A 14,917-nucleotide genomic window follows, 5' to 3' on the forward strand; every position below is an offset into this window, starting at 1 on the left:
CCCTATACATAATAGGGCTTCAATTTATTGAAATTTACTTTAGTTTTGAACTCTACCCCTTGCAAATTTGCTAAAAGGACTGTAGAGCCATTCTTCCTTATACGAACAATCTTATAAGGGCCATCCCATTTGGGTTCCAACTTGCCTTGAAAGAGCTCAAGACGAACGTCTGACATTTATCATTGTATTTGGTGCCTTTGCATATCATGTTATGGCTTTTGGCTTATGTAATGCATCAGATTCTTAGCAACATATGACTGATAAAACTTTTGGTGATATTTTCTTAGAGAAGTTGAAAGTTTTTATTGATGACCTGGGGGCAGCCACCACACAAGGGAGAGACAATTGATCATTTTGAGAAAATATTTCGAGTGGTATAGGCAATTTTGCATTGCTATTAATCCAAGAAAATGCATCTTCTTTGGAGTGCTCTATGGATTGTTGTTGGGCCATGTGATTGAGGCTTTGACAAAAGCTCTGAAGATTAAACATAATACAACTATGCCTTTCAACCCCCAAGCTAATGAACAAGTAGAGAGTGCTTAAAAATAGCATGTGGGGATTTTATCCAAGATTGTATATCCAGCCGAAGGTAAGCAAGATTAGGATAAGAAGTTGTATGTGGCTATTTGGGCTTATAATACAACATTTAAAAGAGCTATAGACCACACCTCTTTTAAATTAGTACATGGGAAAGAGTGTGTTTTATCTTTGGAGATTGAGCTACCTATAATGAGGTTTGCCTTAAACCATTCTTTAGGAGAAGGGGAGGCACTGCAAGAAAGGTTCACTTCCCTTGCACATCTTGACGAGATTAGATTACAAGCATGTTAGAAGTGGATGAAAATGCTTCATGATCTTCGAGCTAAGAAGTATAAATTTGCTAAGGGTCAATTGGTAGCCATTTGGTTATAAATAGTGAAGTATTTCATAAATAAATAGATATCCCTATCCATTAATTGATCTAGAATTTGATCAATAGAAGGCAGCAAATAGTAATATTTAATCAAATGTTTATTGAGCTCCCTAAAATCTACACAAAGCTGAATTTGATTATTTTTCTTTTTCCTGATAATTACTGGTGAACACCACTTTCTGTGTTGTATAGGAAATATCATGCCAGCCTTACACAATTTTTGTAGCTTCTCAAATAGTCCATCGTCCCTTAGCTCAAAAGGCATATGCCTCACTTTTTGTCACAAGGCAACTACCCTCCTTCAAAGGAATAGTATGCACATCTAGACTAGGCGGAATACCCCTCAGCTCATCATAGCTCTAGGCAAAAATATCACTTTTTTTCGAGCAGGGCGACTATCCTCCTTCAAAGAAATAGTATGCATAACCAAACTAGGAGGAATACCCCTCAGCTCATCATAGCTCTAGGCAAAGATATCACAAAATTCTTAGATTAAGAACACGTTGTCTTTCCTCTCTTCCAAACCAAGCATAGATCCTAATTTAATCAGTCATGGCTCATCCAACATACTGAGATCTAGCTCAATCACATCCACATCTCTAATTTTGTATCGACTTATTTAGAGTCACCTAGTAGATATCTTCTATAGTGGCCCATCTCTTGATTCATCACTTGATGAAGTCTCATTGTCAAGGGGGGGCTCTAATGCATTTAATTCTGTCAAAGATAAAGGTACTTTCTCACTTTGAGGAGATTCAAGATATGTATCCACTATCTCTACCAAAAATCAGACGACCCAGCGGGTATATCAACTTGATAATCGAATTGCAAGATCCATGGTCTTCCTACTAATAATACTTGATAACTTAGCCATCCTACAAACCTAATAACCCTAAAGTCCAAAATGCATTCCACATTAGCAACACTCACATGGACTTTGGCAATGTAACCTTCTAATTGCCTTAGAATGTCCTCAACCATCGTAAGAATTGTGGAGGCCTCCTTTTGGACTTCCAGTCCCAACCTTTTCATCAATTCTGAACTCATAATGTTGACGAAGGATCCTGTATCCACAATGGCATGATCCACTACTATTCCCAAGGGTTCAATGATATATCCAATAATACGGAGAATATTTTTAAACTCTTTATGCACTCCTAGAGATAACTTGATCAACTATGCAGGAGGATTCATATCAGGCTTTACCTCACAAAGAGAATTGGCTAAGTCAAATTCATGATAATTTGCAATGGTTATCTTTTCCCGCCAGACCATTCTTTCTCTTGGTCACTTAACAAGCTTAGATGTCTCTTTCTTGGCCTTTATCTTCTTCTTTAACAACTTCTTATCAGAGTCAACTTTGCCACCAGCAGCTTTTAGAGGATCGACTTTCACGTCAGGGTTAAGGAATTGCGTCCCCTTATCATCCTGTTTCAAGTTTGACTCAATAGGTTTCACATTATCTTTATCACCTTCTTTAACCTTCAATCCTCTTGTAATGGCTCATAAATTGGAAGCCTCTGTGGTGTTGACTTACATAGCTTCAATAAGGCTGACACCACTAACACTGGGTAGCTCTTCTTTGATAAATTTTTCTCTTTGCAATATTTGCTTTGGTCCCTCATCCAGCTAAAGGTTATTATTAAATGTTTCAATGTACATTACAAAATATACAATGCGACATGGTCATACGGATGGCATTTTCACGCGGAGCGTATCGACAAAATGCCCTCCACAACGGATTATGGTATCATGGCAAAGTTCGAGCAAGAGAGTTGATGATGAGCAACGGATCAAAACACCATTATAGATGAGATGGAGTATTTTGGGAACTTGCAAAGTATTATCACGGTGAATTAACATAGCTTCTCCATGATCCTATTCAATGTGCAGTGGTTCAAAGTGGTACTAGAAGGTGCCGGGATAATAGTTTGACGAGGTCCATTTGGATTTCTTGAAATAGATTTCAAAAAATGATGGATGAATTTGCACAACACGTTTGTATTGCTAGTCCATTGTGAACAGGTGCATGAACTTATGTTTTCTTTAATTTTATTACGACATGGTATATGTCACAAAAGTTAAATCTCTCTTGTACGTGATTTTGAACATGTAATTTTCTATCCAAACCCCCAACAACCTCGATGGTAATATGTTGTACCTTGAGTTTCCCGAAGTGCGAGAGTATACGATGAAAGCAATGTTCCTAGTGTAGATGAGAACAATATGCAAATAGATGGGTTGATATTGCATGGGGTGGAGGCCACCGAAAGCTTGGAGCAAGTAGAGGAGCCTGAATCAAGTAACAATGATGAAAAGACAGAAGACCAAGAATTCTTTGAGAATGGTGGACTCATCCTTTTGTGGTGACCTTTCTATCAACCTTCAAGTGTATGTAGAGTTGTGTCAAGAGATTGATATGGGACCATAGGGTACATCATACTTGGAGCATCCACCTACTCAATTCATTGATGAATCGCTTATAAGGGCACATAAGATATGCATTTTAAGTAAGATCATTTTTAAAAGATATATATTACTGTGCTTTACTTGATTTATGTTGGCTGTGACTGATTTGCTGGCCTGTTGCATCAAGGCTTTGCCTAAGCGGTACCGCTTGCGGCGCAGTCGCATCTCTCGATTTTGGTTGAGGGGGTGAGACTGGCGTGCTTAGGCTGGAGAGATCTTCGATCTCATCCTCTAAGATGGGCTCAGTATCTTTTAGGTGCTCTTGGCCCTCTTTTACCCATTCCTTCACTTTCTCGATAGCCTCTAGTTGGTGCTTTAAATGCGGGTATTCCCCTACCTTAGCACTTCGCTTTTTGGCCATCTTAGGAGTTGAGGTTTTTGCCTCTACGTCAGTGACCTTCTTTCCAGTAGGCAGAGTCGTGGCACTCTCAATTTTCAGCATGATCTTAGCTTCGGGTTTCTTCTTTCTCCATCTGTAACTCTTTTTCCCAATTGAGGCTACATCAAGGTTGCTAGGGCCTGGCAACGATATGCCAGCCTGCTTCGTCGTCTGTGCTCGGGTCATGACACGCAATGGGATAGGCGTGGCCTTCCCATCGAGGTTCTCAACGCCAAACAGTCCCAATGGGACAGATGGCAAGTTGGCTGAACTTGAGGATGGTTTTCACTTGGAACAGTCAATGAAGAGAGGAGTGATTCCACACTCAGGGCACCTTAGGTCTGCCTTATCTCTATTTGGTTGCTCCCTTTCAATACAACGTGATGAGATGTGCCCTGGATGAGACTGCAAGTCCGACACATGATTGGATCCTACGTCTATCCTCCTAGGCCTCTACCTCGGCCTCTTCCTATCAACATCACCGGTATTGGTCAATAGTCCATAAGGACTACGTTGCCCTCGTCGTCGTGCAAGACATATGGGTATACGTAAGTCTCTTCCTCATTTTACTCCTCCACGTAGTGGACTGGAGCCTCACTTGATGGATGGGTCACATAGGGACCAGGTGGTCTAGGTATGCCTGTAGGGTTTATGTCCATTCTAGGAACAACCGGTTTAACGTCGTTAGGCACAGGAAGGGCCAATGGGGCTCCCCTTCCGAAGAATAATTGGGGTTTGCTCGCTAGATATGGCTGGCCGTATGGTTGTGAGTACGAAAGTTTTCTCTGTAATCTACAATGCACAACATCGTGACCGAATCTACTGCAATTAGCGCAAGGTCGTGACCTAGGGTCTTGACACTTTGTCGACAAGTGGTTTTTGCCACAGTACACGCATTCGACTTGTGGGCGCGTTGGTCATCTCAACATATCCTGCAGTTTGGCTATCTGCATTTTTACCTCAGCCAAGTCTTGGTTTGTCTCAATGGCTTTCCCTTTGTCCTGGGCCATTGGCCTGATCGTTCACTACTAGAGGCTGACGCTCTCTCCAAACTCTGCAAGTTGGTCTCTTCTGAATTTGAGCTCCTAGAGCTCTGCTCTTTCATCTGGTTGTCTACTCGAATGGCCTCTTCAAACACCTTAGCTAGGGAGTCTCGTTGCAAGCTCGAGTTTCCTGCCAAGGCCTTATATGGCTCCTCACTCCGTATTCCACTAATAAACACGATGAACACCACTCTTTCAGTAGGTCGTTCGCCCATGGGGATTCTCTTGAAGAGGCTCCTCACGTGGGTGACATAGTCGCGGATGTCCTCTTTCTCTTTTTGCTTGACATTCATTAGTCTTACTAGCAGATTGTCAAAGTATCCGGGCTCGGAGAATCTCTTAATGAAGAGGTTTTTGAGGCCGTTGTCGTGATGTTATAAGGACACAGTGTGAAAAAGTATGGAATGCATCATCATTCAACTTCTTTATTGATCTAGAGAGTCAATGTGATCTGAGCCATTAGTACTAGTGTGAGTTGCATGGATTATCTAAAAATACTAGATTTTTGGATAATTTTAGCCTATTTTTTATTTATTTATTGTAAAAATCCAAAAAAGTTAGAAAAAAACTTCTAGATTAAGATGGCATGCAAAAAGCTAGTTGCTTTTTCAACCAATTAGGGGATTTTCACAAGAGGGACAGAGTGACGAAATTGTGCACGTTGCAATCACTGTAAACAGGCTAAAAACTGCAGATTGAACTAAAAGAAGAAGAAGGAGTGATCTGGGAGATCCGTGACTAGGTTTCCTGGAGTTTTACCCCCCTTTCAGAGCTAACGGAGCCATCAGATTTGGGTTCTGAGCAATAGAGAAGGAGCTGTAATTTTTATGCACGTTTTGTTCTACAAAGAGACTCGAGGAGATCTAATGCCTGGAGATTGCTTCTGAGTAGTGTGAAGATTCCAGGTTCTTTCAATACATATTTATCCAATTCATTGCGATTTGTCTTTGTAGTGTTTACCACTTGGGTATTCTCTATCTTCTCTTCCATCTCCTATCTCTACTTCCTTCTACTTCTGATCCCCGAGGATTCGACCTTTCGACAAAAACCCCTCCAACACCGTTAAACTCCACTGTTCTCTAGACTTGAGTATCAAGTCCTACCCTTGCCGCCTAAGCAAAGCCCGAATGCTTGAGAGCATTGAGTCAAGTCGGTGAGGCCGTTGGCCTCACAGACTTGCTTGAATTACTCTACAAAGCTGTATGGATCGTCATGGGGTTGGTACTTGTTGAGTTGCTTTGCAATAATTGGGATTTTAGATTGGCCCTTAGAGCCTTGGTTTGCTCCTAATCTTGCTAGTAATGATGTCGCTAGTACTGCAACACTCTGCTCCGATGTTGTGTTGTCGAGCAGTCGCTTCATGAGAAGCTCACTCAATGTCAAGTCTCCTTCCAAGGCTCTCTCATGATCGGTCTGATTTCCACATGCTAGGTTCATCACCCATTGTACCTCGCGCAATTCTGTGTTCTGCCTTAAGCTCCTAGCACATTGGTCTTGGTTGTATTTCACTATGCCTTGCAGCACCTTGTGGGCTAGCTTCCGCTCCTCTTCCAAGTATGTTATGATGGCCTCTATCATTCTACCGCGGTGCTCATACTGAGCGTGCACATCATAGCTACTCACTAGATATTGAATTGCCTCTGGAAAAACTCCTAAGTCGAGTTCCTCATTTGGCATGCAATCTGAGCTTTCCTCTGCCATGTCACATTCTCGTGCTCCACCAAGCTGTCGATCAAGTTGAGCAAGTTGGTCAAATCCACTTCTCTAGCACCGCTTGCTTGGTCCTACTCTATGCTTTCGCCGTCCGTCTATGTCTTGGGATCTTCTCCTATTGGTGGGTTCTTTGAGGGGTTTATCTGAGTGAGTGAATTGACTTATTGCATCCAATCCTCAATTTATCTCTACTCAGTGTGTGTGTATTCTTTCCCGTGCACTTGTGCTTAATCATGCTTTTAGCTCTCCTTAAATGTACTTCAAGTGTAGAAATTCAGGGCGAGTGCGAAAAATAAGTATCTAAGCAGCTTACACAGTCTCGCTTCATTTTAGGCTTAATAGGGTTGTTGGCCCAGTTCTGGCCATCTTGTTAGGTTTTAGGGTTTCTCACTGCATTGTCTTACCCATTATAGGTTTGTTCATGGTCTTTGGCTCAGCTGGTTGTTGCTAGGACTCTGGGTCTTGCAATACCCTACTCGAGCTGCTAAGTGGCTACATCCTACGAATTTGCCTATTCCCTGCACCAGAATCGAATTTTGCGCATCGAGAGAACTCACGAAGGTTTACATGGCCGAGGGTCTGGTCTAATTTCCTGAAAATTTGGAAAATTCCGACTCGGCCCAACTCGTTCGAATTGCAGGGACCGAGCGATCGATTTAGATGGGCCGAGGGCCGAATGGAAATTGTGGGCCGAGTGTGAAGCTCGGACAAGGTGACTCGGACGGGGCGATTGGGACAGACCGAGGAGATTCACTCGGATGGGCCGAGGCACGCGGGCTGAGGGCCAAGGGCCGAGTTACGATATGGCCAAGTGAACTTTTGGCCGAGTGGATTCACTCGGACAAATGGGATAAATTTGCCGAGGGCCGAGTTGCAAGTGGGCTGAGTGATATGCTCGGGCGGGCCGAATTGACTAGTGGGCTGAGTCAACAGAGAGTAAGTGGAAAGAGGGCCGAGTTGCGAGTGGGTCGAGTGATATGCTCGAGAGGGCCGAATTGATTAGTGGACTGAGTCGGCAGGGAGTAAGTGGGCTGAGGGCCGATTCTGGGACTCGGCCCAGGAACCGGCCACTTGGACTGACCAAACTGCACGCGACGACGGCCGCGAAGGCACTAATTTTCTTGAATCTTGTGACACATGCAATCGTATCATATAAGAGCTTCCAGATCAGTACCAAGGCATAAGGGGAAGGGCTTGATATACCTGGAACGCGCGGTAGACTCCCTGGCGGCAATATCGAATCGAATCTCCAAGAGCTCTCTCTCTCACTGTCAGGGTATGAAATGAGTTCTTCCTTGACCTCTTGGCTCTTAAATTCCTTCTGAGGTAAGGTTTTGATGTCCCCAATTACTCACTTGCCGATATTAAACGTCCCAAGCACTCTTTTTTTCCATTTTTGTATGATTTGTGCCCTGTTTTATCCTGCTTTACAGCAGCAAACCCTATGCTTTTCCAATCCAATTTTCTAATCCTAACCTATGCTAAATGCAACAAAGATCGAAGGCAAAAAAGCTGAAATGATTTCTCCATCTTTTCCAATCATCAAACCAACAAAATAACCCAAAATACTTACTTATTTCGAAGATCAAAAAACCCAAACTTCCTACCTATCTCAAGCTCTATTTCGAGGATGAATCCCTTACTTCAATGCTCGATATGAGGCGCGCAAGTGCTCAAGCTTGAATCCGTGGTCCCGACAACGAAACCAAAATGTAGTGGGAGCTCACGCTCAACCGACAAGACCCTCGGACCGCTTATTGTTGCAAGCGTTTCAAATGAGCTCTCATGGCTATCTCTCACCTAGCCGACACATCGTCGATCCTCTCGGGGTGTAGTAAGCTTATCTTGATGCCGAAATGAGTTGCCTCCTCTCTCACACATGTCAATAGCTCCACGATCCTAGATGCTAGCTCAAGCATCCTCAAGCCTCCTCTATCTCCAAGCTCCATCCACCATAGCTGTGCATGCGAGAAAAAAGAAGAGAAAAGAAGAGAGAAGAGGAGATGGTGAAGAGCTTCACCCTCTTGATCCCTCACTCCCATTCACTCACTCACTCCCTCCCTCAAGAGCACACACACAAGCAAGGTGCAGAGAAGAAGAGAAAAAGAGAGGACTCTTGTTAGCTACACACCAAAGAATAAGCTCTCATTCACTTTTTGAACTTTATATACAAAACCCTAAATTCCCATGGGCACCCATCCCTTTTTACATGACCGGCCATTGTAGCAAGGTCCCTTTTTCTAATTCCCTCTTCTTGCTTCATGCTCTAAACCTATACTCATCTATTCTTTTATAAATGGCACAGGAGAGAGCCTGGCGCTCTTTTACAAGAGTTTTTTGAGTTTTTTGAGGTGCCTTTCATTTAAAATTGTACTTTTTGCCCCAGCTTAGCTTTAGGGGCCACCTCTATGCCTTTGCTCTTTTTCCATCCTTTTTTCACTTTTTCTTTCATTTTTCCACCATCTCGAATGGGTTAACACTTTAGTTGGGGGTTTATCACATGCTAGAGAGGCTTAACTGACCTACAAACATGGCCATGACTATAGACTCAAAGTATGCAAGGACACTTAGATTCAATGAAAAGTTTCCATAAAAATCGAGTGACCATCACTAAACAACCCCATTAGACCAAGACCAACCCACCATTGTTGGAAATAGATGACTCGATTTCATAGCCTTAGAAGCCATTTCGATGTTTCAAGGATTCACCCTTATGGGATCATTGAGAGATGGAGAAGATTCTATAAATTAGCACCAATACGAGATGGAGATGACAATGTAGGATTAGGAAAACAAATTTTTAAATATGTGGCTGCAAGCTTTGAGGGCAGTAGTGGCATGTGTATAGATATTTGGGGGCCTATTTCAAATGCACAAGAACTCTTAAGCACATCTTTCTTGGGAGTCAAAACCAATTTTTTATGTTGAGCCCTATATCAATTTCACACAAGATCAATCTATTCTTGTGTGAAACATAAGACCAATCTATTCTTGTGTGAAAAACAATGTTCCTCTTATTTGCTTGTACAAGAGAAGAGACCTCAATATGAACGTCTACTTGCATTGACTATCTTCAACTTGTTAAGTATGGACAAATGACTTGTTGAAAAAGTTGTGGCTACTTTTTGAGTGTCCAATCCTTTGGATCTTTTGATGGGGATCATGGAGGGCCATATCAAAGGTTTCGTTTTACTTATGTTAGAGTCCTATTGCACATGATTCCCTTTTCCCATGCCAAAGTCACCATTCATGCATTTTGATGATGCTGTAGGTGGTTATTCATCATCATCAACTAATCTCCTTCTCCTCGATTACATATTTGTTGGGGGTAAAGGCGCTTTTTCCTAGCCGCCCGTGTATTACTACACTGACAATACCCCCTGAAGGCTTGATGTGAGCCTTCCTTGGCAACCATTGAAGCCTTCTACCACCCTGATTCAGAACTTGGTCTAATCTACCACTTTGGCATCACATAATCACTTAGGCATTATGTTTGGCATCATTTGTGCTTGCCTTGAGCTTTGAGGCACCACATTTTGAGCTCCTTCTTGCTATCATCAACAATAGACATGCTGTTACATGTCTGTGATAGTCATCCTCTCATTACTTGAAGCTCATATCGACCTTCATTGATGCTCATATGAGATAGTTTGATGCCCATATGCTTGGTGGGTATCATGCTATTGTTTTGCCATGATTTTGGATTGATCAATGGGCTGAAAAAATCACAGTTTTCAATAGTGAACCATTGTTGTACACATGTGGGGGCTAAAGCTCATTTGCTTATGTTTGGATATGTCTATTGGATTCAAGCTATGTCTTGGATGTATACATTGATGTGGTGACTCTCGGGGATTGACATAGAGCTTGGATTTACTCTTGGATCATTGGTTCGCATAGTATTTGGATCTCCATCTTTGATGTACATATGGCATGTACTTTGCTTATGGCTGACCGATCTTGACATGCTTGGCCTATGCCAATACTACATGCATGTTACATTGTCTAGAGTTGGATGCTACTAAGCCTTGCTTTGGCTTGGCATTTGATCGTCTGGAGCTTACTTTGGCTATTTCTTGGCTTGCTAGAGTTACACTTTGGATGTACTTGATGTCTATGGATGCTATGTACAGATGCTACATGGCCTACATCCTCGAGATGTCTCATTGATGCTTGATCTTGGACATTTGTCACTGGTGCACTCTTACATGCTTTGTTCAAGCTTTCTTGCTTAACACTTATGGCTTTTGTGCCAGTGGGAGCGTCTTTGGATGCTTGACAGACAAGGCGGCTTATGCTATTGAGCACTTTGGATACTTGAGACTACTGGGATCTTTGCTTTGGATGATGCTTGGCTTCTACTGTTTGTGAGATGACACCTACTTGTGTCAAGTCTTGGTAGTGGCAGGTACATTTTTGCTCCGTTGATTGGGGGCTGTATTGACTCACTAGCAGATATATACATATGATATGTTTGGGTATTGATTTCATGATTATCGACGATCATATGCCTATGTTATGCGTGCATGATGCTAGTTTTGGAGTTGGCAATATTTGATCGACTTGGGATTGCTTTTGACATTTTCAACGCTCATTTTTAGAGTTCTGTAATTTATTACAAGCATTTATGTATGGACTGATGTGGAATTTTCATGTTGAATCATCCTGATTTGATGTATTACTGATGCTATTTAGTGGGCAGCATCATTAGCTATCAATTCGTGGTCATTTTGCCTTGGTTTTGGTGGTATTTTGGTTGTTTACAACAGAAAATAGCAAGCAGTTTTTGAATTGTCTACACTATTTCAGCTTGCAGTATGGCATCTTCTTCCACTGACAGTGCTATCTTCAACATCACTAAACTTGATGGTACAAATTATGCCTATTGGAAGAGCCAAGTTTGGTAGATGTTGGTGTAGAAATCGCATATAAAACCACTAAGATTGACTAGAGAGCACCCTAAAACTATGACTGATGACGAATGGATGGAGATTTGATGAGTTATGCAAGTCCACCCTCATCTTGTCTCTCACTAAACAGGTGCATTACAATGTGGTTGAGGAAGCACAGAGTGCTTAGTAGCTTTGGGATAAGATCAAGAACATCTATGACAAGAAAAGTCCAGCAAGTCGAATATATTGGTTGAAGTAGCTTATGGACCTGCACATGAAGGAGAATGTGACAATGTCTGCTCATTTGAGCCAGTTCCATGCTATTCTCAAGAACTTGACTTCGTAGGATATTACTTTCAATGATGAAGTTACTCCATTGTTTTTGCTTAGGACTTTGAGTGAGTCATGGGATGTATTTTGCACTGCCTTATGTGCTTCTGCTACTACTTTGATCTTGCCTAATGTAGAGAGTGCTCTTCTGCAGAAAGAGCTCAACCATAAGAACTTGGATGCCTCTTGTGTGTCGCATGCTTTGATTGTTAGAGGTAGAGATGGTACTTGAAAGAATGACCATGGGGATGGACGTGGCATAGACTCGCAGACGTCTAGGTCTAAGTCACTTGGTAAGTTGCGCAACAAGTCTCATGGGAGAAATGCTAATGTGACATGTTATCATTGCAGCAAGAAGGGTTATATACACCCACAATGTCATGTGTTGTGCAATGAGAAGCGCAAAGAGAAAGGGAAAGACAAAGTACAGGAAAAGTCCTCTGATCGCAACATGGTGCCTTCGAAATCCAGTGTGAAAATCAAAGAAATAAATGTCACGCAGATTGAGGACTCCGATGGGGAGTACATACTTATAGCTAGTTCTTGTGATGCTATGCTCTATTGACTGAGGTTCACTCTATATATACATAGTATTGGCTTTTGGATTTTGGTGCTTCATTTCATGTCACGCAGGCTGAGGACTCCAATGGGGAGTACATACTTGCAACTAATTCTTGTGATGCTACACTGTTGATCGAGGTTCACTCTATGCATGCACTGTGCTGGCTTTTGGATTCTGGTGCTTCATTTCATGTTCCACCATGCCGTGAGTGGTTCCATTCCTACTGCATTGTCTCTGGTTCAATCCGCTTGGGTGATGACATGTCACTTGCTATTATTGGCATTGGGGATGTACATCTATAGTTCTCTACTAGCAGTACTTTTTTATTACATGATGTACGTCATGTATCTGCACTTACATGTAGTCTTATGTTTGCAGGGCAACTTGATGATGCTGGGTTTCATGTTTCATTTGGGGATTCTTCTTGGAAATCACGCGTTGCGAACTTGTGCTTACTAGAGGTGCCAAGACTGGTAGCCTTTATCCTCTTGTAGTTGATGGGTCCTCTGTTGACCATGTTTTGTTAGTGGGTTCCATCCTACATAGCTTTTGGGCTGAGGCAGACAATACAACTTTGAATATCATAAATAGATTACCTTCCAGTGGTTTGGATTTCCAGGTTGTAGAGAAGGTATGGACTGGGAAACCTCTGTCTTATGCGCATCTACGTGTCTTTGAATGTGAGGCATACTGCCATGTGCCCAAGGACAAGCGTAGTAAGCTGGATTCTAAGAGTGTCAAATGCGTTTTCCTTGGCTATGGAGATGCAACCAGGATGGGTTACCGCCTCTAGGATTCGCATGCGTGGAAAGTCATTCATAGCCACAATGTAGTTTTCCATGAAGACAAGATGCATTAGCAACTTGAGAAGGTGGTAGAGATATGGAGGGTTATATTCTAGGATGAGCCACATGCTCCTACATAACCAGTTGGACAGCTTGCAACAACAGTTGGTACACATGGCCAATGTGTTGGACAAGATGTTGGACATGCAGCAGAGCCTACAGTGAGATGGTCTACTAGAGATAGATGTCTGCCTGATAGATTTGAGCCCTCAATGCATTATATCTTGGTTACAAAGGCAAGAGAGCCTCTCACCTATGATGAGGCTATGTGCAAGGGTGACGATCACTCTTGGGAGAGGGCTATGCAATTTGAGATGGACTCCCTCTGTGTAAGAATATGACTTGGGATTTAGTTGCATTGCCTAAGGGCAAGAAGGCTTTATCATGCAAATGGATGTACAAGCTGAAAAGTACCTCTAGAAAACCCAAGCCGGCTTATAAGGCAAGACTTGTTGCTAAGGGTTTTAAATAGGAGCATGGAGTTGACTTTGATGAAGTCTTTTCTCCTGTGGTCAAGATGACCACCCTACGCTTGGTTTTGGCCTTAGTCGCACAGCTTGATTTGGACATTTATCAGATGGATGTCAAGACTGCATTCTTGCATGGGGATTTGCATGATGAGATTTACATAGATCAGCTTAAGGGCTTTGTAGAACCTAGCAAGGAGCACCTAGTGTGCAAGTTAAAGAAACGTCTATATGGCTTGAAGTAGGCACCTAGGGAGTGGTATCATAAGTTTGATACCTTTATGCAGTCACATGGCTACAACATGAGTGCTATGGATCCGTGTCTTTACACAAAGAAAACCTGTGATGGCTCATTGCTTATTTTGGTACTTTATATGGATGATATGGTAATAGCAAGGAAAGCTCATGATGAGCTAGATGCTCTTAAATATTAGTTGAAGAAGAGCTTTGAGATGAAGGATTTGGGATGTGCCTCTCACATTCTTAGTATGTGCATTAAGTGCGACATGCATCAAGGACTACTCTACCTCTCACAGAGGGAGTACATTCATAAAGTTCTTGAGTGTTTCCACATGTAGAACATGAAGCCTATTGGTTGTCCCTTACCTTCTTATGTGAAGGTCTCACAGGTTGATTGTCTGCAGATAGATGAGCAGAGGGCCGAGATGGCCAAGATCCCTTATGCATCAGCCGTGGGCAGTTTGATGTATGCCATGATAGCCACTCGTTCAAATATTGCCTTTGCAATTGGTGTTGTGGCACGCTATATGGCTACATCTAGCAAGAAGCATTAGGATGCCATGAAGAGTATCATGAGATACTTGAAGGGCATAGTGGATATGTGTATTTGCTATAGCAGCTAGGATACACAAACTCCAATTATGCAGGCCATGTAGATAGTAGGAAGTCCACTTTTGGCTATGTATTCACCTATGTTGGAGGTGTTGTCCCTTGGATGTCCAGGGTTCAAAAGTGTACAACTCTATCTATCACTAAGGCTGAGTATGTTGTAGCCAGGCCTGCAAGGAGGCCATATGGTTAGGCCGTTTGGTTCATGACCTTGGGATTGATGCTATACCTACACTGCATTCGGATTCTATAAGTGCTATTCAGCTAGCCAATAATCCGGTCTTCCATGCGAAGACGAAACACATTGAGATGAGGTATCAATTCATACGTGGGGTCGTGGAGGATAGGTCTGTTGGCCTTATCAAGATCTCCATTGATGAAAATCCTACAGATCTGCTCACGAAAGGCCTCACTATTGAGCACTTTGCCTTCCTCAAGAGATTGATGGGCGT

The sequence above is a fragment of the Lygodium microphyllum genome, chromosome 6, assembly GCF_053477565.2.
Source record: "Lygodium microphyllum isolate KBCC chromosome 6, Lygodium_microphyllum_v1.1.10, whole genome shotgun sequence".
Taxonomy (NCBI): Eukaryota; Viridiplantae; Streptophyta; class Polypodiopsida; order Schizaeales; family Lygodiaceae; genus Lygodium; species Lygodium microphyllum.